This window comes from Chiloscyllium plagiosum, unplaced genomic scaffold, assembly GCF_037043375.1.
Source record: "Chiloscyllium plagiosum isolate Xiang-an unplaced genomic scaffold, Cpla_swu_hap1 HiC_scaffold_28, whole genome shotgun sequence".
NCBI classification, from domain to species: Eukaryota; Metazoa; Chordata; class Chondrichthyes; order Orectolobiformes; family Hemiscylliidae; genus Chiloscyllium; species Chiloscyllium plagiosum.
This window is the reverse complement of record NW_028270166.1, coordinates 1,532,578-1,558,286: the sequence shown is the minus strand read 5'-3', so window position 1 is coordinate 1,558,286 and position 25,709 is coordinate 1,532,578. Positions and strand designations below refer to the sequence as shown.

Here is a 25,709-nt window from a genome sequence, read left to right as displayed (position 1 = left end):
GGGAACTTAGCTGTCTGGATACAGAATTGGCTGGCCAACAGAAGACAGCGAGTGGTAGTAGAAGGAAAATATTCTGCCTGGAAGTCTGTGGTGAGTGGTGTTCCACAGGGCTCTGTCCTTGGGCCTCTACTGTTTGTAATTTATATTAATGACTTAGATGAGGGGATTGAAGGATGGATCAGCTAGTTTGCAGACAACACAAAGGTTGGAGATTTGGTTGACAGTATAGAGGGCTGTTGTAGGCTGCAGCGCGACATTGACAGGATACAGAGATGGGCTGAGAGTTGGCAGATAGAGTTCAACCTGGATAAATGTGAGGTGATGCATTTTGGAAGGTCGAATTTGAAAGCTGAGTACAGGATTAAGGATAGGATTCTTGGCAGTGTGGAGGAACAGAGGGATCTTGGGGTGCAGGTACATAGATCCCTTAAAATGGCCACCCAAGTGGACAGGGTTGTTAAGAAAGCATGTGGTGTTTTGGCTTTCATTAACAGAGGTATTGAGTTTAAGAGTCATGAGATCTTGTTGCAGCTCTATAAAACTTTGGTTAGACCGCACTTGGAATACTGCGTCCAGTTCTGGTCGCCCTATTATAAGAAAGATGTGGATACTTTGGAGCGGGTTCAGAGGAGGTTTACCAGGATGCTGTCTGGACTGGAGGGCTTATCTTATGAGGAGAGGTTGACTGAGCTCGGACTTTTTTCATTGGAGAAAAGGAGGAGAAGAGGGGACCTAATTGAGGTATACAAGATAATGAGAGACATAGATAGAGTCAATAGCCAGAGACTATTTCTCAGGGCAGAAATGGCTAACACGAGGGGTCATAGTTTTAAGCTGGTTGGAGGAAAGTATAGAGGGGATGTCAGAGGCGGGTTCTCTACACAGAGAGTTGTGAGAGCATGGAATGCGTTGCCAGCAGCAGTTGGCGAGGCAGGGTCATTGGGGACATTTAAGAGACTCCTGGACATGCATATGGTCACAGAAATTTGAGGGTGCATACATGAGGATCAGTCGTCAGCACAACATCGTGGGCTGAAGGGGCTGTTCTGTGCAGTACTGTTCTATGTTCTATGATCCCTGCTACCATTTTAGACAATGGGATAACATTGGCTACTCTCCAGTGCATCGGGGGGGGGGGGGGGGCGCAATCTATCTTAATACTTTTTAAGATGCACATCTCTTCCTTTTCAACAACAACTTGGCTTAGAAACTTGACTTTCCGTGAGATCATTCTCCACCAATTCCTTCTCTTTGGTGAATACTGACACAAAGTATTTGTTCAGGATCTTGCCTACCTCTTCTGGCTCCCCTCATGGATTCCCACCTTTGTCCTTGAGTGGGTCAGCCCTTTCCCTGGTTACCCTCTTGCTTTTTATATTTGTATGAAAAGCCTTGGGATTCTCCTTAATCTTGTTTGCTAATGACTTTTCATGGATCCTTTTAGTCCTTGTAATTCTTTGCTTAAGTTCTTTCCTACTTATATACTGCACGGGCTTTGTCAGTTCCCATATTCTAAGATCTTACATATGCTTCCTTTTTCTTTTTGACCAAGTTTATATCATCCCTGGTGGTTTCAGAAGGGCATTGGGAAAAGGTGTTTTCACTGCCAGAAGGTAGGGCACATAAAACACAGTGCTGGTCGTTAAAGAAAGGCGCTGTGGGAAAAGATGTGGTAAAAGAAGCAAAGCCAGTGGCATTAGTGAAGGGAGTAAAGGAGACCCCCAAGAAAAGAACCGAGGAGCTGCAGGAGAGTGCACAGCCCAGGCAGGGGCTGGGTATGGAGTTAGTCCCTGATCTCTACGAAGAATTTGCCTCTATGGATAAAGAACAGGGGGAGAAAGACAGAATTTGAGAGATACAGGATCTAACCAGTCGCTGATAGTAAGGGATGAGTGAATTTGCACTCTTTCTGATCTGTTACCCAAGAGTGTGGTAATTTGTGGGATAGATGGACAGAAACTTAGCATTTCCCTGTGTAAGATCAGGTTGGAGTACCAACTCAAGACTGGGGAAGTTACAGTGGGAGTGATTGACAGTGTCAGTTCCAGGAATACAGTTTATTCTTGTGAATGATTTGGTAGGATCCAAGGTGCGAGTGACACCCCCTTGTTGTGGAGAAACCCAAAGAAGACCAACAAACTGTGAGAAACAATGCTCACACACTTCAATAATTGCAGTCCGAGACAAAATCTGAATCAGTAGTGTCCTTTATTTTTACACTTGCAAGTGGGTGTGATGTCCAGTGCCAGGCAAGGCAAAGGACATACACACACCAAATTCAACAAACTCTTGATATTTATATAATTTGGTTCCTACATATTTTTTTTCTTAGTTCATTGTTCCTCCCCCTGTTTACATCCTCCACTTCCTTAAGACTGGTCCCACCATTCCTGTTCATCTCTTGTTTATCCGGCCTTGTCTGTGACAAAATGCTTATTTCTGGCCTCACAAGGCCGTTTGACCCCATCCCGCTGCAGGTCATTGTTAGGCATATTCTTTCTTCATCAGTATCTACTCTTTCCATCTGGGTTTCTCCCGAGGCCATTCTGATCCCTATGATCTCTTTAATTGGGGTTTGTTCCTGTGTCTCTGTAAAAGTGGGAAACAGATGTTTATACCTACTGTTTGTACAGGCGTATCTAGCTTAACTTCATCTCCTCACAACATCTTATCTATTTGCCCATAATATCTACCATTGTTTTGCAATCATGTTTCATGCTGACATACAATTTTAGCTAATACAAAAACAATTATATATTTCCTCCACATCGTTTCCATTCTTGTTGACTCAGCTGTTGGCTAAAACAATTACACACTGATGTGAGTTCATTTACTTTGTATCAGAAATTATAATTACAGAATTGCAGAACTGCAGAAGTAACATTAATTTACCTATATCCCACAATTTCCCCCTTTTTTTTACCATTTGTTATCTTTTGCATTTTTTCTTTTAAACATCGCCCCCGAAATTCGCAAGCATCATTCCGGAGATTTCATCCATCTTGGTCTCACTCATCTCCTCATTATTTAGTCGATAAAGTTCCTCTGTCTGAATCCCTTTTAGGGGCATTTGTTTCATCAAGGCTGTTTCAATCAGCCTCTGGGTATGATACAACAGCCAATGGCCACCAATATCCCAACTACTACTATCAGGGAAGTAAGGATAGAAACCACCACCCCCTTCCATTTTCCAAACCATGATTCAAGCCATCCCGTGAGAGATGTGTCTACTCCTGAATTCTCAGCCAGTTCCTCTGCTAAGGTAGTCAATCCCCTTAAGGCCCGAGTAATTGAACCATCAGGCGCAATATTATTAGGAATAAAGGTACAACAGCTTCCTCCTAACATCACACACATACACTCTTTTTCTGCTAAAATCATATCAAGGGCCATTCTGTTTTCCCATGCCACCCTACTCATCGCATCAAGCTGTTCTGATATTCCTTTAACCGCATATCTTGTATAATTTATAAATTGCTGTTGATTATAGAAAATGTAATTTATCCAATATACATTTTTATTCATTGTTACCCACCAAAAGAGAGCTGACTCAAAGCCTGCTGCAATCTGGTTACAAGCCTTGAATTCATCAGTTACCCCCAGGGACTCCTACTGAATCCAGATAAATCCTGTCATCGAAAGAAGTGTCTAACAGTAATCTCTTACCCCTTCCCTTTTTCCCTACTATCTTTTCCTTCTCAAATACCAAGGTAAATGGAATTGCCAATTGTACAATTGCATATATCCCTCTCCAATCCGGAGGTAGCGTGGGTCTCAATATTTTGTCTCCACAGTACCACCACAGATCCGCTCGGGGAACCTTTAGTGCTGAGTAGTTCCCTCCCTTCTCCGTTTCAGTAACATCCTTAATCTCTGTACATAATTTCAGCTCCCCCAAATCTCTCGACCGACTTGTACCTCGCCTGCGCACACACGACGTGTGATTTCCAACTGCGGTGGAAAATGTGGGGGGGACTTTTGCATCTTTCTTCTCCAAGGGAGGGAACATCAGAGATAGGGAGGTTCCATGCAGCCTCATCCTGGTACACGGCTATCATACATTTCATGCCCTTCCTGTCTCGCTTCCACCCGAGCGGAAAGGGAACCACCTGGGCCACTGGCCTACCGGAGGCACATCTATAGCAATTGCTCTCATTCAGACTTTTTACAGTATACTTTACCCATTCAACCCAGGCATTTGCTTCCCCTACCCAGTTTCTATTTCGATGGTCTGTTTCAAGTCTTTTACCTCTATAATTTTTACTACTTTAGGATCATCGGGAGGGGTGAAAGGTTGTATCTTATTACCCAGTAATTCCGCCCATTCTCCCTGTCCTACTCTAATTCGAAAACAACAGCCCAAGAAATCCCTCCCATTTGCTTTCATTTCGATCCCAAATGTTTCATTTAATTGTATCTCATAGATACCCCCCCCCCCAGAATTGCTTCGTGCCATGTGGTTTTCCTTATTGTTAGGTATATTGGGTTACACTTTTTATCGGGACAATCGCGAGCTGGTTGGAGGGGGGCCCGGTGTACTGTGACAAGATCAATTTACCAAGTACCATCCCCATATGACTTAAGATGTATCTCAGAGCTGCGGTACTGTCCCTGATTATCTACATCCCCACAATTTACTAAGCTGCCTGCATCAGCGTCTATTACTTGTGGATGATCAGACTCAGGAACCATTAATAATACATATGAAAATGATATTTGACAAAATCCCAATACCAAGAGGGCTATCATCATAACTCTAAACATTCCCAGTATTCTAATCATCATGCTGAAGCACAAAAAGACTTAATATACAAACTTACAGAAATAATCCCGTGCTCGCGCCGCCACTGTATAGTCAGTTACTCAAAGTCTCTTTAGTCTGAGTTTCAGCGGGTCTTGCGTTGATTCGGCTGTCCAGACTTCTTCCTCCACTGGAGGGTCCACTGGCCCTTTGATCCGAGTATAATGAGTCCAGCCTTTCTCCGCCGTCCTTATTGCCGTTTTGGTCAAAAGAGCCTGGTACGGTCCTTCCCAGTCTGGCTGCAATTTAGTCTCTGTCCATGATTTTACTAAGATCCAATCGCACGGCCGGATGGGATGAACGGTGAATTCAAGGGGTGGAGTCTGTGCCAATGAACCCTGTTTCCTGAGGAAAGACAAAGAGGAGGACAAGCCCAGTAAATACTTCTTTAAAAACAAATCTTTAGTTTCGGGATTTGGCAATTCTCCATTCATTCCCAGATAAGGTAATCCAAATAAGATTTCATAGAGGGATAGTCCTAAATCTTTCCTCTGCCAAGGGACAAGCCCAAAAGGCATCCTTTAAATCTATCACACTAAACCATTTGTGGTCATGGGGGATCTTACTTAATCTCTAATCAGTCCCTCAATTACTGGCTGCAGTCCTCGTGTACCTTCTATGGAAATGGGATATTGTCGCTCACAGACAATGTCCCCTTTCCTTTTTAAATTTATTTCAAGGGGAGGGATCTGTAATCCTCCATGATTCCCTTCCCTAGCCCATACAATAGGGTCTATCTCTCTCTCCACATCCTCTGTCAACATTGCCATTTGTACAACTAATTCTTTTTCCTGAATTCCTATCTCCAGTCCTAATAGGATAATTAAGTCTCTCCTTAGTAAGTTACTTCCTATATCAGGGATATACAGCAGTTCCCCTGTGACCTTATCCTTAGGACCTTCTATCATCATAGGTTCAAATACTGGAACAGTAAATCCTTCCCCTTTTACCCCCGATACAGTAATTGACCATGTCGACATTTCTACTTTCTTTGGTTTAAAATTCAGCGATGACCGTGCTGCCCCCGTATCTACTAGGAAGACTACCTCTAGGGTCCCACCTTCAGGGTTATCAAGGGGTCCTGATGGCCCCCCCCCCACCCCGAGGGCAGGAACCCCTGACACCCCTATTCTTCATCAAAATTCATAAGCGGAATTGCTCTTTCTTCCCTTTGTAGATCAGGACACTCCCGCTTAAAATGCCCTATCTTTCCGCAATAATAGCATCCTGCCTGTGGAGACTTCCATCTCTGCCCCTGTCGCTCGAACCCTCTATCAAATGCTCCCCCTTGTCCTCTCCCTCTCCCTCTTCCTCTCTGTCCTACATGCTGCCACCCGCCTCTCTGCTTGCTCACTATTGGATCCATTCTTTCCTTAACTACCTCATCAACTGTAGCTACCATCATTTTCACCTTCTGTTTTGTCTCTCATCCTCTCTCTTTACAAACACTTTCTGTGCCTCTCTTAACAATTCATCTAATGGTTTTTCACTCCACCCTTCTATCTTCTGTATCTTTCTCTGTATGTCTGGCCATGCCTTTGTCACAAAATGTACTTTCAAAAGACCCTGTGCCACTGGGTCCTCAGGGTTCATTCCAGAATATTTCCGCATTGAGTCCCTTAATCTTTGCAAGAAAGCTGAGGGAGTCTCACCTTTCTCTGTCTAACTTCAAAAGCTTTAGTCAAATTCTGTGACTTAGGAACTGCCTCTCTTATTCCTTTTAGAATCAGGTCTTTCAATTCCCTCATTTCTTCTCTATGCTCCGGGTTTTGGTTTTCCCACTGGGCGTCTCTGAGGGGAAACTTTACCTCTCCCTGTCCAGCATCCCCATCTCCAATTGGGTGTTCCCTGTCCCATATTTTAATGGCTGCTCCTCGTATAAGTCCCCTTTCCTCCCCAGTAAATAGTATATTCAAAATAGACATTAACTCAGCCCAGGTATACAGACTGGGCCCCAAGTATTGATCAATTTGTTCAGACAACCCCACCGAATCCTCAACCAGGACCTTCATTCCCTTTTTAAATGTTCTGACCTCCCCACTAGTGAGGGGGGCACTTACAAACCCAATCTCTTTGTTCCCTATTGGTACCTCCCGAAGGGGATAAGTCGTTACGTTCTTCCTTTTTTTTCTTAAAGAAATATTGCACTATTTCTAGCTCCCCATATCTTCAAACACCAATTCATCAATTCATGCTTGACTAACTTTTAAAGCCTGTTCCTAACTTGTAAATATATTTATACATTTACATTCATTTATTCAGTATTTAATATTTAAAATGTAAAATGCATACAGATCCCAATTTTGAAATTCACTGTAATCACCCAGTTTTAGTCCCTTAATTTAAATCCAAAATAGTTTTCTTAAGTAGTCCTGACCAATCGTTGCTCAATTACAATACTATAGGTCGTGAAATAATCAGAGCTGCCTTAAAAGAATTTGTCTATTCAAGTTTAAAAAAAAAACTTCTAATGCATGAACAATGGCCGAATCCAAGGTCACAGATATTAACCATAGGAGTTTCGTTTTTACTACAATTTAATGTTGAACTGAAACTTCAACTGTCCTCCATAAATCGCTTTTATGTAAAGATAAAAGAGATTAGTTAGAAACTGACAGTAAGGCAGTCATGACCTATAAAAAGAACCAGAGTTATCATTCTTTTTTTCATAATCTCTATAGAATCCTTAATCTTAAAAGAAATCATGTTAAGTTTCCATAATAAAAATCAGGTTCAAAACAGTCCTGGAACTCAAGCTCCAGGGAATAAAACGCAAACATTCAATCACCAACAAACAAATGTGCATTCAAAGCAAATCACAAAGGGTTAAACCTTCTACCAGCTGTACAGCTCTTTTCATTGACAAATAAATTCAGATATTTACAAACCTAGTCTTCGTTCGACCTGTACTTTGGCCAGAAGATGGCGGGACGAAGAATGGATTCCTTAGTCCATACAAAGCAACAATATTTAATCATCTTTTTCCCTTGTACAAGTATTATTTTGCCAATTCCACAACATCCTGCCCAAAGGACTTTCTGGAGGTATGTTGTAAGGGACCCCGCCTCCATTTCCATTGCCTTTTTCTTCTTTTGTTTTCCCGGAGGCTTTTTCCTTACCCATGGCACAACCCATATTGAGTTCCTTCGTTAGTCCCTTATTAACTAGTAAAACTCAATCCCGGCCACCAAGGCAATACTTAAAAGTCAATTTTCTTACCTTGGTCTGTGCACAGAGTTGCCTGGCCCCTTTTCGCCGTATGTTCTATCGAGCTCCTATCACTGTCTGATTCAGATGTCTCTCTTGTGGGATCCGTACCAGTCGCCCAAGGGAGCGGACCAAACCAGGACACGAGACCGCTCCTCAATAGGGAACAGGAGGTGTCTTCCCAGTGTCCAAGGCCAGCCACTCCCCCCGGCGATGGAAGAAAATCCCGGACGAGCCCCCACTTGTGAGAAACAATGCTCACACACTTCAATAATTGCAGTCCGAGACAAAATCTGAATCAGTAGTGTCCTTTATTTTTACACTTGCAAGTAGGTGTGATGTCCAGTGCCAGGCAAGGCAAAGGACATACACACACCAAATTCAACAAACTCTTGATATTTATATAATTTGGGTCCTACATATTTTTTCTTATTTCATTGTTCCCCCCCCGTTTACATCCTCCACTTCCCTAAGACTGGTCCCACCACTCCTGTTCATCTCTTGCCTTATCCGGCCTTGTCTGTGACAAAATGCTTATTTCTGGCCTCACAAGGCCGTTTGACCCCATCCTGCTGCAGGTCATTGTTAGGAATATTCTTTCTTCATCAGTATCTACTCTTTCCATCTGGGTTTCTCCCGAGGCCATTCTGATCCCTATGATCTTTTTAATTGGGGTTTGTTCCTGTGTCTCTGTAAAAGTGGGAAACAGATGTTTATACCTACTGTTTGTACAGGCGTATCTAACTTAACTTCATCTCCTCACAACATCTTATCTATTTGCCCATAATATCTACCATTGTTTTGCAATCATGTTTCATGCTGACATACAATTTTAGCTAATACAAAAACAATTATATATTTCCTCCACATCGTTTCCATTCTTGTTGACTCAGCTCTTGGCTAAAACAATTACACACTGGTGTGAGTTCATTTACTTTGTATCAGAAATTATAATTGCAGAATTGCAGAACTGCAGAAGTAACATTAATTTACCTATATCCCACAAAACTAAGGAGTTAAAACAGAAATATCCTGGTATTTTCCCAGACTGTGTGGTAACCAGATCCCACTATCATAAGTCACAGCACAAAGCGAAAAGTAAAGAGAAAGATGAAGGAGTTGAGGTTCAGTTAGCGGTCACCCTGCTTGACGGAATGGTGCAGGAAAAACCTGAACAGGCAGAGGGTCAGACAGAGGTATTTACTCCTGAAAGGCTAAGGGACTTGCAACAGCAAGACAAGATGATAAAAGATATATATGTGGATGTGTACTTTGAAAAGGAGGCAGAGAATATTCCAGAGGGTTATTTTTCAGGGTACAATTTAAATTGATTGGTCTAATTCAAATCTGTTTTGTTGTTTCCAGGCAACCAGCTAATCAAGTTGTTCGATCAAATGTTACATTTTTTTTCAGAACACTTGATTCTGTCAGGTAGTTCTGTTGCTTTTAGCTCTCTTAAAGGTACAGTACACCCACATCTTCATAACTCCTTTCCAACACCACACTGTTCAACCCAGTATAACCCCTTCCCTGGTTAGATTGTTTACTTCTGTGTCAAGAATCCCTCCTGAATGGTCCTTACAAATTCTGCTCCATCCAACCCTCTAGCACAAAGTGAGTCCCAGTCAACACATGGCAAATTAAAATCACCCACCACAACAATCCTGTTGTTTTTACATCTTTCCATAATCTGTCTACATCTTCTCTCCTCTCTCTGCCTCGGTTGTTGGGACACCTGTAGTATATCTCCAGCATTGTGATTTCACCTTTCCTACTCCTGAATTCTACCCACATTGTTTCACTACATGAGCCCTCTGATGAATTTTCCTTCAGTACAGCTGTGAGCTATTCCTTTTTCAGTAATACAACTCCCCCAGCCCTTTTACCCCCACTTTGTATCATACCTGACACATTGAAATCCTGGGACATTCAGCTCCATAATTGCAATAACGTCATTGTTCCAAGTACGAACCAATGCTCTGAGTTCATCTACCTGGTCTATTATACTTCTCGCAGTGAAACACTTGTATTTCAAAGACCACCTCCCCTGTTCCGTTCAGCAGTGTTTTCTTGTCTGTACTTGTTCTTAGTCACGTTTTCTTTGGTTTCTACCTCTCCCTCGATTTCTGTACCTACTGCCCTACTCTCCTAGTTCCCATCCTGCTACTGCCATACCAGTTTAAACCCTCTCCAAACACTGCACCATGTATCCTGCAAAGGACATCAGTCCTGATCCTGCCTCCGTCCGGTTTGTACAGGTCCCACCTCCCCCAGAATCAGTCCCAATGCCCCACGAATCTGCAACTCTACCCCCTCACCACCTTTCAGCTACATGTTCATCCGATATATCCTGCTGTTTTGACTCTGACTAGTTTGTGGCACTGGTAGTAACCCTGAGATGACTACCTTTGAGGTCCTACATTTCAATTTTCTTCCGAGTTCCCCATTCTCTGCTTTCAGGACCTCATCCCTTTTTTTAAACTTATGTTGTTAGTACCAACGTGTACCAGGACTGTGGGCTGTTCACCCTCCCCCTCCAGATGCCCTGCAACTGCTCAGAGTCATAGAGTCATAGAGATGTACAGCACAGAAACAGATCCATGGTCCAACCCGTCCATGCCGACCAGATATCCCAACCCAAATTAGTCCACCTGCCAGCACCCGGCCCATATCCCTCCAAACCCTTCCTATTCATATACCCATCCAAATGCCTTTTAAATGTTGCAATTGTACCAGCCTCCACCACTTCCTCTGGCAGCTCACTCCATACACGTACCACCCTCTCATCCAGGACCTAGCCCCAGGGAATCAACACACCATCCTGGACACTTCTTTCTGGCCATTGCTCCTTGAAAGTGATTCACAGATGGATGGGATAGTGAAGAAGGTGTTTGGTGTGCTTGCCTTTATTGGTCAGAGTGTTGAGTACAGGAGTTGGAAGGTCATTTTGTGACTGTACAGGATATTGGTTAGGCCACTTTTGGAATATTGCGTGCAATTCTGGTCTCTCTACTATAGGAACGATGTTGTGAAACTTGAAAGGGTTCAGAAAAGATTTACAAGGATGTCGCCAGGGTTGGAGGATTTGAGCTACAGGGAGAGGCTGAACAGGTTGGGGCTGTTTTCCCTGGAGCATCTGAGGCTGAGGGGTGACTTTATAGAGGTTTATAAAATCATGAGGGGCACGGATAGGATAAATAGCCAAGGACATTTCCCAGGGTGGGGGAGTCCAAAACTAGAGGGCATAGATTCAAGGTGAGAGGGAAAGATTTAAAAGGGACCTAAGGGACAACTTTTTCACCCAGAGGGTGGTGCATGTATGGAATGAGCTGCCAGAGGAAGTGGTGGAGGCTGGTATCTGGAATGGGATCTGGATGGGTATATGAATAGGAAGTGTTTAGAGGGATATGGGCCAAATACTGGCAAATGGGAGTAGATTTATTTAGGGTATCTGGTTGGTGTGGACAAGTTGGATTTAAGGGTTTGTTTCTGTTGTGTATATCTCTCAGACTCTATCACTACAGTATTCCTATGCCTATTCCTCCCACTCTCTGCAGCAAAGCCATGCTGTTGCTGTTATCCCGAGAGACCATTCCCCTCAACAGTATCCAAAACGGAATATCTGTTTTCCAGGGGAAAAGCCACGGGAGGTTCCTGCACCGCCTGTGTAGCCCTCCTGCTCTCCCTGATGATTACGCGTTCCCTTCCTGCCGGTGGAGTCTGAGTCTGCAGTGTGACCACCTCTCTGTACGTGCTGCCCACGATACTGTCTGCCTTGCAGCTGCTCCACAGTGTCCCCAGACACCGCTCCTACTCTGAAACACGGCCTTCCAGGAGCTGCAGCTGGAAGTCACTTGCTGCATACATGTAGGTTCCAGGCTCTGGAAATGTGCCCGGCTTCCCACATCGAGCCAGAGGAGCAGACTATGATTTGGAGCTCTCCTGCCATGGCTGACCCTTGACTTTCATTAATCCTCACAATGTCAGTGACATTTAATACGAACTAGAAGCTGCCGGTGCTCTCTGCTCCAACAACAATTCCTTGAAACTTATCCATTTCTCACCAACAACGGTTTCAGAAACAGTTTAGGCTCACGCTCATTTACCCACTGGTACTCTCACTGTCGATTTCGAAGCTCCTTGGATGCTGCCTGAACTGCTGTGCTCTTCCAGCACCACTAATCCAGAACCTTCCTCACACACTGTTCTATTTCTTCCTCTCTGAATTTATTATCTGCCATGAGTTAATGATGGCGATGATGATTTATATATATAATAACATACAATGAAAAGCTTCAACACTCGCCAAAATCTGGTGCCATTCTGAATAGTTCCAGAATAAATAGGATAAATGATATAATGGAAAGAGAATAGTTGCCTCTTGAGATGGAGGGGAGGGATCTAGTTGCCCCTTGAGAGGGTAGAAGTGACCTGCAGTCCATGTGCTGTGGGTTGACCCACAATGTCCCTTGAGGGGGATTTCCAGGACTTTGACCCAGTGACACTGAAGGAATGGTGATATATTTCCAAGTCAAGATGGTGAGTGGCTCAGAGGGGAACTTGCAGCTGGTGATGTATTTACTGCCCTTGTCCTTCTAGATGGAAGTGGCCATGGGTTAAATTGATCTGTTATAGATAAAATAGTGAAGTGAGGGAAAAGCTTTTCACTCAGCAAGTAATTAGAGTCCAGTATGTACTACCTGGAAATGTGGTGGGGAATAGGTTCAAATACAGCATTCAAGAGGAGCAATGGATGACTATTTGGATAAAAATATTATGTAAGGAGATGGGGAGAAACAGGAGATTAGCATTGGGTAATTGTTTAATAAGCTGGTGCTGGATCAATTGCTGAATGGTCTCCTCCAGTATTGTCGAGAGTGAGGTACTGGAGAAGCACAGACAGTCAGGCAGCATCGGAGGAGCAGGAGAATTGACATTTCAGGCATAAGCCCTTCATCAGGAATGAGGCTGTGAGCCGAGGGAGTGGAGAAATAAATGGGAGGGGGTTGGGGCTGGAAGCAAGGTAGCTGAGAGTGTGATAGGTGGATGGAGGTGGGGTAATAGTGATAGGCTGGAGAGGAGGGTGGACCAGATAGGTGGGAAGGACAATAGACAGGTAGGACAGTTCAAGAGGGCAGTGCCCGGTTGGAAAATTGGAACTGGGATAAAGGCAGAGGGAGGGGAAATGATGAAACTGGTGAAATCCACATGGATCTCATGTGGTTGCAGGGTCCCAAGGTGGAAGATGAGGTGTTCTCCCTCCAGGTGGTGGGTGGTAAGGGTTTGGTGATGGAGGAGGTCCAGGACCTACATAAATTTGGTGGAGTGGGAGGAGGTGTTGAAGTGTTCGGCCACAGGGCGTTGGGGTTGTTTCATGTGTGTGTCCCAGGGACGTTCTCTGAAACGTTCTGCAAGTAGGCGTCCTGTCTCCCCAGTGTAGAGAAGACCAAATCGGGAGCAACGATACAGTAGATGATGTGTATGGAAGTACAGGTAAAATCTCTGTCAGTAAATGCACATGCACATGCACAAACCAACTCCACTGCCCCACTTCCTCCTGTGCTGTAACAATTGTGTGATTTGAATGATGCTACTAAAGGAACCTGGCAGAGTTTCTGCAGTGCATCTTGTAGATGGTTCAGCCTGCTGCCATCGTTCATCTGTGGTTAACAGAGTGAATGCTGAATGTGGTGCCAATTAAGCAAGCGTCATTGTTCTGAACACTATTGGACCTGCAGGAAAGTGAGGAGTATTCCTTCAGCCTCCCATCTTGTCCCTTGTAGACGGTGGACAGGCTCTGGGGAGTCAGAAGATGAGTTACTCACTGCAGGATTCTCAACCTCTGACCTGCTCTTGCAGCCACAGGGTTATGATGCTGATCGAGTTGAGTTTCTGGTTAATGGGAACTCCCAGGATGTTGGTAGTTGGGAGATTCAGTGATGATAACACCTTTAAATGTGAAGGATGTAAAGACATTTTTATTTTTTGGATTGTTGATTAAAAATGGAAAAATACCCCTTTAAACAAAGAAGAACACTTTGGAAGAGTTGTTGCAGCTTTAAAATTATTTCTGGAAATTATTCTTCATTGTATCCACAATATTGCCTTGTTTAAACAAACTGGAACATTCTGTCTAAAGGAGGGCGGTGGGGGGCGGAGATGGTTGGACCCCTCAGGTCCATGTGTATGTGTTCAAGGCAGTTTTACCCAGAGACACTCTATTGATTGGTTTTTCAATTGATCGTTTGCCATAGGCTGAACATTGCAACAACCACTTGATTGATTCCTGGGCATTTGGCAATGGCCCTGTATGAGGACAATACAGGAGAAAGATCAGGGTGAAGATAAAGTGGGAATGGAACAGAAAATCTCCCAGTAACTGTTTTCAGTCACAATTTCCTTATCAACTGCTCTCTCTATGTTAAAAGGAAACAACATCCTCATAGATCTGCAGATAAAGGATGGACATCAAAATAGCAGCGCAATCCAGATACTGAAGGAGACATAGCACAAGACAGGACATACAGGATTACAGAAAACACCAGCATTGATAAACAGGCGTCTCACATGGCGAGGACTTCAGAAAGATGCAGTAAACCATATCAAATATGGTAGGAAAGCCTCAGCATGTAATCAGATCAGGACCTTTGATGCCTATGCCAGTTTCTGAAGAATTCGGATCATCAATATATTCACATTTATGGATTTGACAACTTGATTCACAGAGACTATTCCTTTCGGATCAGGGTAATAGTGGAGAAGTTAACTTTGTCTTTTACTTATTATGGAAGACCAATTGAGGTACAGTTGATCAAGGAGCTAATTTTATAGAGTCATAGAGTCCCTCTTGAATGCAGTTGTCGACCATTTGGCCCATCATGTCTGCCAGGGATTCCCCAAGCGAATCACAGATTAGTTACGGCACAGAAGGAGACCATTTGGCCCATCATGTCTGCACTGCCTCTTCAAATGAGCAATATTCCGTTGTGCCAGTCTCCTGCCTTGTCCTGTACCCCTGTACATTATATCTAAATAATCACCAAGTAATCATTGCATGTCCCTCTTGAATGCAGTTGTCGAACCTGATGCCATTGATTGCCAGGCTATGAATTCCAGACTCTCACTCCTTACTTCATTTACATCATTTTAAATTCACTAAAGCTCCTTTTGTTTCTTCTTTTTTGGAATCTCCATTTCATTAACTCCATTGGACTAACTCCATTGGATTAACTCCATTTAAATTGATTTATGGCCATGAGATTAGAGATCCATTAAAATTGATTAAGGGAATGTTTGAGACAAAAAATGTAATCTCCAAAGTTAGATTATGTATCCGTATTTTGAGAGAAGTGACCATAAGACCATAAGATAAAGGAGCAGACTTAGACCATTTGGCCCATCAATTCTGCTCCACCATTCAATCATGGTTGATATGTTTCTCAACCCCATTCTCCTGCCTTCTCCCCATAACCCTTGATCCCCTTATTCATCAAGAACCTATCTATCTCTGTCTTAAATACACACAATGACGTGGCCTCCACAGCCCTCTGTGGCAATGAGTTCCATTAATTCCCCACCCTCAGGCTGAAGAAAACAGAAATTGCTGGGAAAGCTGAGCAGGTCTGGCAGAATCTGTGGAGAGAAACCCCAATTAACCATTTGGGTCGAGTGACCCTCCCTCAGAATAGATGGTAGCTGGAAAATGTTGGTTTTTATGCAGAAGATTGGGTGGGAAGGGGCTAAGGAGTAAGTGATAGGTGGGGACAGAGCCCAAAGAGAGAGACGACAATTGGACAGACACAGGGGTTGATAACAATTTGGCTGGGAGGGTGAATAGCTGTTCATAGGAAATGTTAGAGGCTAATAGAATAGCTATTAATAGCTATTTACCCTCCTAGCCAGATCATGATCCATCTTGGCATCCTCCAATGGTACCCAAATGAATTAAGCCTCCATTCCCTCCATCACTGACGGTCAGTAGCAGTAGTGTGTATTACTTACAAGATGTATTGCAGAAATTCACCAAAGATCCTCAGACAGCACCTTCCAAACCCACAACCACTTCCATCTGGAAGAACAAGGGCAGCAGATACACAGGAACACCACTCCCTGCAAGTTCCCCTCCGAGCCACTCTTCAGTATTTACAAATGAGAGGGACCGTATTGTTGAAGAGGAGAGTATGAAACGGACTGGTAAGCTAGAGGAGATACTTGTTTGGAAGGAAGATGTGTTGGGCATTTTGAAAAACTTGAGGATAGACAAGTCCCCCTGGCCTGACGGGATATATCCTAGGATTATGTGGGAAGCAAGAGAGGAAATTGCAGAGCAGTTGGCAATGATCTTTTCGTCTTCACTGTCAACGGGGGTGGTGCCAGGGGACTGGAGAGTGGCGAATGTTGTGCCCCTGTTCAAAAAAGGGAATAGGGATAACCCCAGGAATTACAGGCCAGTTAATCTTACTTTGGTGGTAGGCAAAGTAATGGAAAGGGTACTGAGGGATAGGATTTATGAGTATCTGGAAAGACACTGCTTGATTAGGGACAGCCAGCACGGATTTGTGAGGGGTAGGTCTTGCCTTACAAGTCTTATTGAATTCTTTGAGGAGGTGACCAAGCATGTGGATGAGGGTAGAGCAGTAGATGTAGTATACATGGATTTTAGTAAGGCATTTGATAAGGTTCCCCATGATAGGCTTATGCGGAAGGTCAGGAGGCATGGGATAGAGGGAAATTTGGCCAGTTGGATAGAGAACTGGCTAACCGGTCAAAGTCAGAGAGTGGTGGTAGATGGTAAATATTCAGCCTGGAGCCCAGTTACAAGTGGAGTTCCGCAGGGATCAGTTCTGGGTCCTCTGCTGTTGGTAATGTTTATTAATGACTTGGAAGAGGGAGTCGAAGGGTGGGTCAGTAAATTTGCAGACGATACGAAGATTGGTGGAGTTGTGGATAGTGAGGAGGGCTGTTGTCGGCTGCAAAGGGACTTAGAATGATGCAGAGCTGGGCTGAGGAGTGACAGATGGAGTTCAACCCTGTCAAGTGTGAGCTTATCCATTTTGGAAGGACAAATAAGAATGCGGAATACAGGATTAACCGGTAGGGTTCTTAGTAAGGTGGAGGAGCAGAGGGATCTTGGGGTCTATGTTCATAGATCTTTGAAAGTTGCCACTCAGGTGGATAGAGCTTGTAAGAAGGCCTATGGTGTATTAGCGTTCGTTAGCAGAGGGATTGAATTCAAGAGTCGTGAGGTGATGTTGCAGCTGTACAGGACCTTGGTAAGGCCACATTTGGAATACTGTGTGCAGTTCTGGTCGCCTCATTTTAGGAAAGATGTGGAAGCTTTGGAGAGGGTGCAGAGGAGATTTACCAGGATGTTGCCTGGAATGGAGAATAGGTCGTACGAGGATAGGTTGAGAGTGCTAGGCCTTTTCTTATTGGAACGGAGAAGGATGAGGGGTGACTTGATAGAGGTTTATAAGATGATCAGGGGAATAGATAGAGTAGACAGTCAGAGACTTTTTCCCTGGGTACAACAGAGTGTTACAAGGGGACATAAATTTAAGGTGAAGGGTGGAAGGTATAGGGGGGATGTCAGGGGTGGGTTCTTTACCCAGAGAGTGGTGGGGGCATGGAATGCGCTGCCTGTAGGAGTGGCAGAGTCAGAATCATTGGTGACCTTTAAGCGGCAATTGGATAGGTACATGGATAGGTGCTTAAGCTAGGACAAATGTTCAGCACAACATCGTGGGTCGAAGGGCCTGTTCTGTGCTGTATTGTTCTATGTTCTATCCTTACGTGGAAATGTATCGCTGTTCCTTCAGCTTCGCTGGGTCAGAATCCTGGAATTCCCTCCCTAAGGGCATTGTGGGTCAACCCACAGCAGGTAGTGGCTCAGGAAGGCAGCTCACCCCCATCTTCTCAAGGGCACATGAGGGATGGGTGATAAATGCTGGCATTGCCAGCGATGCCTACATCCCACAAATGAATCAAACATAGTCCCCAAATCTACTAGATGCAGCACAGACTACAGAAAAATAAATGCAATAAGGAAAACAGATTCCAATCAAAATCCTGGGTGGGAACATTGTAATGACAGTATTGGCAATGCCTCATTTCTTATTAAAATTGATGTGTGGAAGGGATATGGACAAGTACCACAAACATCAAAAGCTAAAGGAACAGCCAGCTTTGTTACACTGAAAGGATTATATTGATGTCAAATGGTGTCATTTTGGTTTAAAAGTGCACCAGCTACATTCCAAAGACTAATGAATCAAGAGTTTGCTGAAATATCTAACTGTGTAATTTATTTACAAAAAGGCGTAATATACAGTAACACATGGGAAAAGCATGTAGGGAAATCAAAAGACCTGTTTAAACAATTGCAGTTACCAGCGTTAGTAATAAATCTGAAGAATAGAAGTTCTGGATGGCAGCAGAGTCGGGCTCCTGAACCCCAGAGCTCCTGCGCACCATTGGCTTTCCTTTATTTCCCTGTCTATTTTCTCTTTTTGCTTCTTCTTTTACTTATCCTCTTGTGAAGAGCTCAGTCATGGTGATGGGATCAGCGGTGGTGAGGTGGGCCCAGTGCAGACTCATGGAGCTGATGGCTGGGATGAGCTTAGGCCCAGGATGAGGCCTGGCAGCATCAGCAATGGCTGGATTGGTGAGGTCCAGTGATCCCTCATGGTGGTGGCTGTGCCAGTGAGGTGAGATGGCACCGGAGAGTGATGACTCTTGTTCCAGTGACACAGCGAGGGCACACATGGCTGCTCCATGCCCAGGGCTGAGCTCCTAACAAGAAGAGCTGTTGTTGAACTTTAGGTCTGTACTTTTCTGACTTTATATTCGATGTTTTGGTTTATTTTTCTGGGGTTTTAAGATGGTGCCAGAGAGTGGCAACACTATACGACACTTATGTAAAATAGTACACGTGACAATAAAAAATCAAATCAAATCAAAATCAAAGTCTGGCCAAAAGTGAATGAACGAAGTAAAGGTAACTTACCTGGGACAGGGAAGGATTGCCAAAAACAGCAACAGTGACGGCTCTGACTGAATTCCCTGTTCCTAACACCAAGTGGGAAATTATGAGATGTTCAGCAATGTGTGGGTTTTATTGGAAATTTGTGCCTAACTTAGCACAATAACTTGAACAGGTGAGTTACAGAAATTAGGCGAGGCTACTCTGGTCAGCACAATGTCAAGCAGCCCTTGAGAAGCTGTAGGAATCCCAATAAATGACCCCATTTTGGCTGCTCCTGACTTTTCCAAACCTTTCAAAGTAGCAACTGAAAGACTCTGGTGATTCTCCTTCCCCGAACACACACAGAATACTTATCTCTCTAAATATCTGTTTGTATGTGTATGGGAATTTTTTAAAAGGGGTAGAGTTTACATTATTATGTTATAAATGAGAAATTTATCCTTCTTTCTTGTCAGTGATCGAATGGATTAAAATAAGTAGTTATTTCCTGGTTAATAGGGAAAAAAAGCAATTTTAAAAATTCAGTTATTGGATGTGGGTGGCTGGGCCCAGCATTTATTGCCCGTCCCTAGTTGTCCTTGAGAAGGTGGGGGTGAGCTGCCTTCTTGAACTGCTGCTGTCTACCTGTGTATTTTTTTACTTTAATTAGATGGTAAAGTAAAATTGGGGCAATTTGGTGATTTAATTAAATGTTCAATTTGTGATGACTCCAGAAATATTGGAAATTGACTTCCAACAGATGATCACAATGTGCTGTGTCAAGGGGAGATGGTTAGATTGTCTCTTATTGGAAATGGTCATTGCCTGGATTTGTGTGGCTCAAATTTTACTTCTCATTTGTTAGCCCATATCTGGATAGTGGCCAGTTCTTGCTGCATTTGGGCACAGACTCTTTCAGTATCTGAGGACTGGCGAATGGTGCTGAACACTGTGCAACATCCCCATTACTGGGCGAAAGTGAGGACTGCAGATACTGGAGATCATAGTCAAGATCAGAGTGGTGCTGGAAAAGCAAAGCAGGTCAGGCAGCATCCAAGGAGCAGGAAAATCAATGTTTCAGGCCAGAGCCCTTCATCAGGAATGAGGCTGGGATCCTCGGGGGTGGAGAGAAAAAATGGGAGGCAGGTGGAGGTGGGGAAAAGGTAGCTGAGAGTACAATAGGTGGATGGAGGTGGGGTATTGGGGGTAGGTCAGAGAGGAGGGTGGAGTGGATAGGTGGGAAGGAAGATTGGCAGGTAGGACAGGTCATGAGGGCAGTGCTGAGCTGGAAGGTTGGAACTGGGATAAGGTGGGGAAAGGGGAAATTAGGAAACTGATGAAGTCTACATTGATGCCCTGGGGTTGAAGGATTCTGAGGCAGAAGATAAGGTGTTCTTTCTCCAGGCGTCGGGTGGTGAGGAAGCAGTGGTGGAGGAGGCCCAGGACCTGCATGTCCACGGCAGAGTGGGAGGGGGAGTTGAAATGTTGGGCCACAGGGCGGTTTGGTTGATTGATGCGGGTGTCCCAGAGATATTCCCTAAAGCGCTCTGCTAGGAGGCGCCCAGTCTCCCCAATGTAGAGGAGACCGCATCAGGAGCAACAGATACAATAAATGATATTGGTGGATGTGCAGGTAAAACTTTGATGGATGTGGAAGGCTCCTTTAGGGCCTTGGATGGAGGTGAGGGAGGAGGTGTGGGCGCAGGTCTTGCAATTCCTGCGTTGGCAGGGGAAAGTGCCAGGATGGGAGGGTGGGTTATTGGGGGGGCATGGACCTGACCAGGTAGTCACAGAGTGAATGGTCTTTGCGGAAGGCGGAAAGAAGTGGGGAGGGAAATATATCCCTGGTGGTGAGGTCCGTTTGGAGGTGGAGGAAATGGTGGAGGATGATGCGATGTATACGGGGATTGGTGGGATGGAAGGTGAGGACCAGGGGGTTCTGTCTTTGTTACGATTGGAGGGGTGGGATTTGAGGATGGAGGTGCGGGATGTGGATGAGATGCGTTGGAGGGCATCTTTAGCCACGTGGGAGGGGAAATTGCGGTATCTGGTATGTTCTGTGGTGGAACTGGTCCTCCTGGGAGCAGATACGGCGGAGGTGGAGGAATTGGGAATAACGGATCGTATTTTTGCAGGAGGTGGGGTGGGAAGAGGTGTAATCCAGGTAGCTGTGGGAGTCGGTGGGTTTGTAAAAAATGTCAGTGTTGAGTCGGTCACCGTTGATGGAAATGGAGAGGTCCAGCAAGGGGAGAGAGGTGTCAGAGATGGTCCAGGTGAATTTAAGGTGGGGATGGAAAGTGTTATTGATGTTGATAAACTTTCAACCTCTTCGCGGGAGCACAAGGTGGCGCTGGTGCAGTCATCAATGTAGTAGAGGAAGAGATAGGGAGTGGTGCCAGTGTAACTATGGAAGATGGACTGTTCTACGTAGCCAATAAAGAGACAGGCATAGCTGGGACCCATATGGGTGCCCATGGCTACCCCTTTCGTCTGGAGGAAGTGGGAGGATTTGAAAGAGAAATTGTTGAGGGTGAGGACCAGTTCAGCCAAACAAATGAGAGTGTCAGTGGAAGGGTACTATTGGGGACATCGGGAAAGGAAGAAACAGAGGGCTTGGGGACCCTGGTCATGGCGGATGGAGGTGTAGCGGGACTGAATATCCATGGTGAAGATGAGGCATTAGAGGCCGGGGAAACAGAAGTCTTGGAGGAGGTGCCCCTACTGCTTCCTCGACCATGATCTCACCCCCTATCACCAAACCATCACCCCCCAGACCGTACACAATCACATCACCTTAGGAGATCTCCCACCCACAGCTTCCAATCTCATAGTCCAGGAACCCCACACTGCCCGATTCTACCTCCTTCCCAAGATCCACAAGCCTGACCACCCCGGCCGACCCATTGTCTCAGCTTGCTCCTGCCCCACTGAACTCATCTCTACCTACCTCAACACTGTCCTATCCCCCCTAGTCCAGGAACTTCCCACATATGTTCGAGATGCCACCCACGTCCTCCACCTCCTCCAAGACTTCGGTTTCCCCGGCCCCCAATGCCTCATCTTCACCATGGACATCCAATCCCTCTACACCTCCATCCGCCATGACCAGGGCCTCCAAGCCCTCCGTTTCTTCCTCTCCCGACGTCCCCAACAGTACCCTTCCACCGACACTCTCATTCTGGAGGTATACAGGGAATTAAATTGGATTAGATTAGATTACTTATAGTGTGGAAACAGGCCTATAGGGGTTTACTGAAGAAGGACATCAGGAGGGTGAAAAGGGGGCATGAGATAGCCTTGGCTGAGAAGATTAGGGTGAATCCAAAGAGGTTCTTTAAGTATGTTAAAGGAAATAGAATAGGACACCCTCAAGGACCAAAGTGGACATGCATGTGTGGAATCGCAAGGAGATGGGCGAGGTCCTTAATGAATATTTCTCCTCTTTGTTTACTGTGGAGATGACATGAAGACATGGGAAAATTAGTGCTGATATCTTGGGGACAGTCCATATCACAGTAGGGGAGGTGTTGGATGTATTAGAATATATGAAGGTGGATAAATCTCCTGCTCCTGATCAGATATATCCAAGCACCCTGCAAGAGGCAAGAGAAGGAATTGCAGGGGCCCTGGTTGAGATTCTTGCATCATCGTTGGTCATGGATGAGGTCCCGGAAGACTGGAAGGTAGCAAATGTTGTGCCCTTATTCAAGAACGGCTGCAAAGAAAGCTTGGGAACTATAGACCAGTAAACCCAACATCTGTGATGGGTAAATTACTTGAGAAGATGCTGAGAGATAGGAGATACATGCATTTGGAAAGATAGGGTTTGATTAGGAGCAGTCAGTAAGGCTTTGTGTGTGGGAGATCATGCCTCATAAATTTGGTAGAGTTCTTTGATGAAGTGACTAGGAAGATTGATGAGGGCAAGGTGGTAGACATAGTCTATATGGATTTCAGTAAGGCCTTTGATAAGGTTCCACATGGTAGGCTGCTCTGGAAGGTGAGATCCCATGGAATCCAGGGGAAGCTGGTAAATTTGATACAAAATTGGCTTGATGTTAGGAAGTAGAGGGTAATAGTGGAAGGATGTTTGTTGGACTGGAGGCCTGTGACTAGTGGAGTGCCTCAGGGGTCGGTGCTGGGCCCATTACTGTTTATTATCTATATCAATGATTTGGATGAGAATGTACAAGGCAGGATTAGTAAGTTTGCTGATAACACTAAAATAGGAGGCATTGTGAACAGTGAGGAAGGTTTCAGAAATTGCAGCAGGACCTTGATCAGCTGGGGGAGTGGGCCAAGAAATGACAAATGGAGTTTAATATAGATAAGTGTGAGGTCTTGCATTTTGGTAAGTCAAATCAAGGTAGGAATTTCCTGGTGAATGGTAGGACCTTAAGGATGTAGTGAAACAGAGGGACCTTGGAGTTCAGGTTCACAGTTTTCTGAAAGTGGAGTCACAGGTTGACAGGGCAGTGAAGAAGGCTTTTCGCCTACTGGCCTTCATCAGTCAGGGCATTGAGTATAGAAGTTGGGAAGTTATATTGCAGTTATACAGGACATTGGTGAGGCCGAACTTGGAATATTGTGTTCGGGAAAAGCACAGTAGGTCAGGCAGCATCCAAAGAGCTGGAGAGTCAATATTTTGAGCATAAGCCATTCATCAGGAATCCTGATGACTCCTGATGAAGGGTTTATGCTCAAAACATTGATTCACCTGCTCCTCGGATGCTGCCTGACCTGCTGTGCTTTTCCAGCTAAAAACAATGACTGTAGATGCTGGATTAGTGTGGTGTTGGAAAAGCACAGCAGTTCAGGCAGCATCCGAGGAGCAGGAAAATCGACAAAAATCCTTCATCAGGAATACAGACAGAGTGCCTGAAGGGTGGAGAGATAAATGAGAGGGGGGTGGGGGTGGGGAGAAAGTAGCCTGCCCAATGTATGCCCACTATCCCAGGGCAGGACCTCACCTGCAGTTACTGAAGGTTTGCTGTGATTTTTAATGTTTCTACAAGAACTCAGATAAAGTGTAGCTACTTGAGCCTCAGCTATATTGCTGGCTGGGCTGTGCACAGTCAGTTTCCAGCATTCTGCCAAACCCCTGACCGATAACTTGTTTGTTGGGTGAACAGCACCGAAAGCAGCTGGACAGGAAGAGGATTGTTCAGATCCTGCCAGTGGATTGTGATGTTTTTGCACTGTGGGTGTGTTTCGTGGGGGTTCAGAAAGTTTTCACTCTCTGTAGGTTTGGTTGTCAGAGTAACTGAGAACAGACACTGTGTTTATTCACTGCCACACCCTGTAAGAAAATGAGTCAGGATCAGGATCTCTTGCACTATCTCAGCAATTTCCCCGCTCAAAACCAATGTCAATGTTGAGAGTGCAACATTGCTTTTTCTAAAAAGTAATCATTGATTTAACTTGGTGTTTAACCTTCTTCCCCTGTAAAAAAAAAACAACTTAGTGTTAGCACGCCATTTTAATTCTGCATTAATGTTAGCACGCCACCTTAATTCTGCATTTGTTGAAACTTGCCAACTTGGACAGGGGCCCTGTGCTGGAATCTCTGACTCACTCCCCTTTAGACAGAATGTTCCATTTTTTTGAGGAGAAGCAGATTTTCAGCAACTCAAAGCAACTTCATCAAACTCTTTACAATAAAATCCCGAAATTTGGACTTAAACAGGCCACTAACTCCATTTGTTCATCTCTGGAGGCTTGAGCACGAATCTTATCAAATCTGTATGAAAATCTCACAGTGACAATGTTAATCCCATTCCTGGGGGGAATATGGAACCATTGTGTCCAATTTAATTAAGCCTTTGACTGTAACTGAGAAATGACTGGAATGGAACTGAGGCAGGGAGAGACCTTGTCCGAGGACTTTGTGACTAACCACTTGTCCTGGGTGTGTTTAATGAGGGACAATGTAGAAAGAGCTTTACGCTGTATGTACACTCTGTGGTCCCTGTCCTGGGAAGCTTTGATGGAGGGACAGTGTAGAGAGAGCTTTACTTCGTATCTAAACCCATGCTGTCCCTGTACTGGGAGTATTTGATGGGGGGACAGTGTAGAAGGTCCTTTACTCTGTATCTAAACCTGTGCTGTCTCTGTCCTAGGAGTATTTGATGGGACAATGTAGAGAGAGCTTTACTTTGTATCTAACCCCGTGTTGGCCCTGTCTTGGGAGAATTTGCTTGGTGAACAGTGTAGAAGCAGCTTTGCTCTGTATCCAATCCTATGCTGTCCCTGTTCCTGGGAGTGTTTAATGGGGACAGTGTAGAGCTAGCTTTACTCTGTATCTAACCACACTATATGTATGAGGCTGTCATTTAGCCATGAGCTGGGAGTGAAGTTGTACTATGTACAAATCTTTGGCACTAACCGTCCAGTCAGTGATGCAATGAAACTGACCTGACAGGGAACTGGCATATTATATTGATTGCACAATTTGAATTTGGGATTTTCAGGCAGTTTGAGTAATGGGGCTGTGTCCTTGCTGATTTCCCCTGTGTGTGAATGTTCATCCATCAATCATAGCTTCATTTTTGTCTTTGTCTTGTTAAGAAAATGTTGATAAGAAGATTTGTGCTTCTGTCGATCTGTTGCTTCCAAATGGGTTGGACAGATTTTGCTTTTTTTTGCAGGAAAAGTTGGAGATTAAACTCTGCAAATTCTTTCTGCCATGAGTCAGGTTTAGGGAGGGCAGAGCCAGTGAGCAGCCTCCTGTCTGAGTGA

The 25,709-nt window shown here is 44.6% G+C and overlaps 1 long non-coding RNA gene across 1 annotated transcript; it reads right to left on the bottom strand.

The window, feature by feature from the left end:
- Positions 1 to 2,197: 2,197 nt before the first annotated feature.
- LOC148142482 (uncharacterized) lies at positions 2,198 to 25,692 on the bottom strand. Its single transcript, XR_015751793.1, has 4 exons — positions 23,942 to 25,692; positions 19,014 to 19,075; positions 4,821 to 5,146; positions 2,198 to 2,589 (listed from the first exon to the last, which is right to left on the bottom strand). It is a non-coding gene; the product is annotated as an uncharacterized LOC148142482 (long non-coding RNA).
- Positions 25,693 to 25,709: the final 17 nt, after the last annotated feature.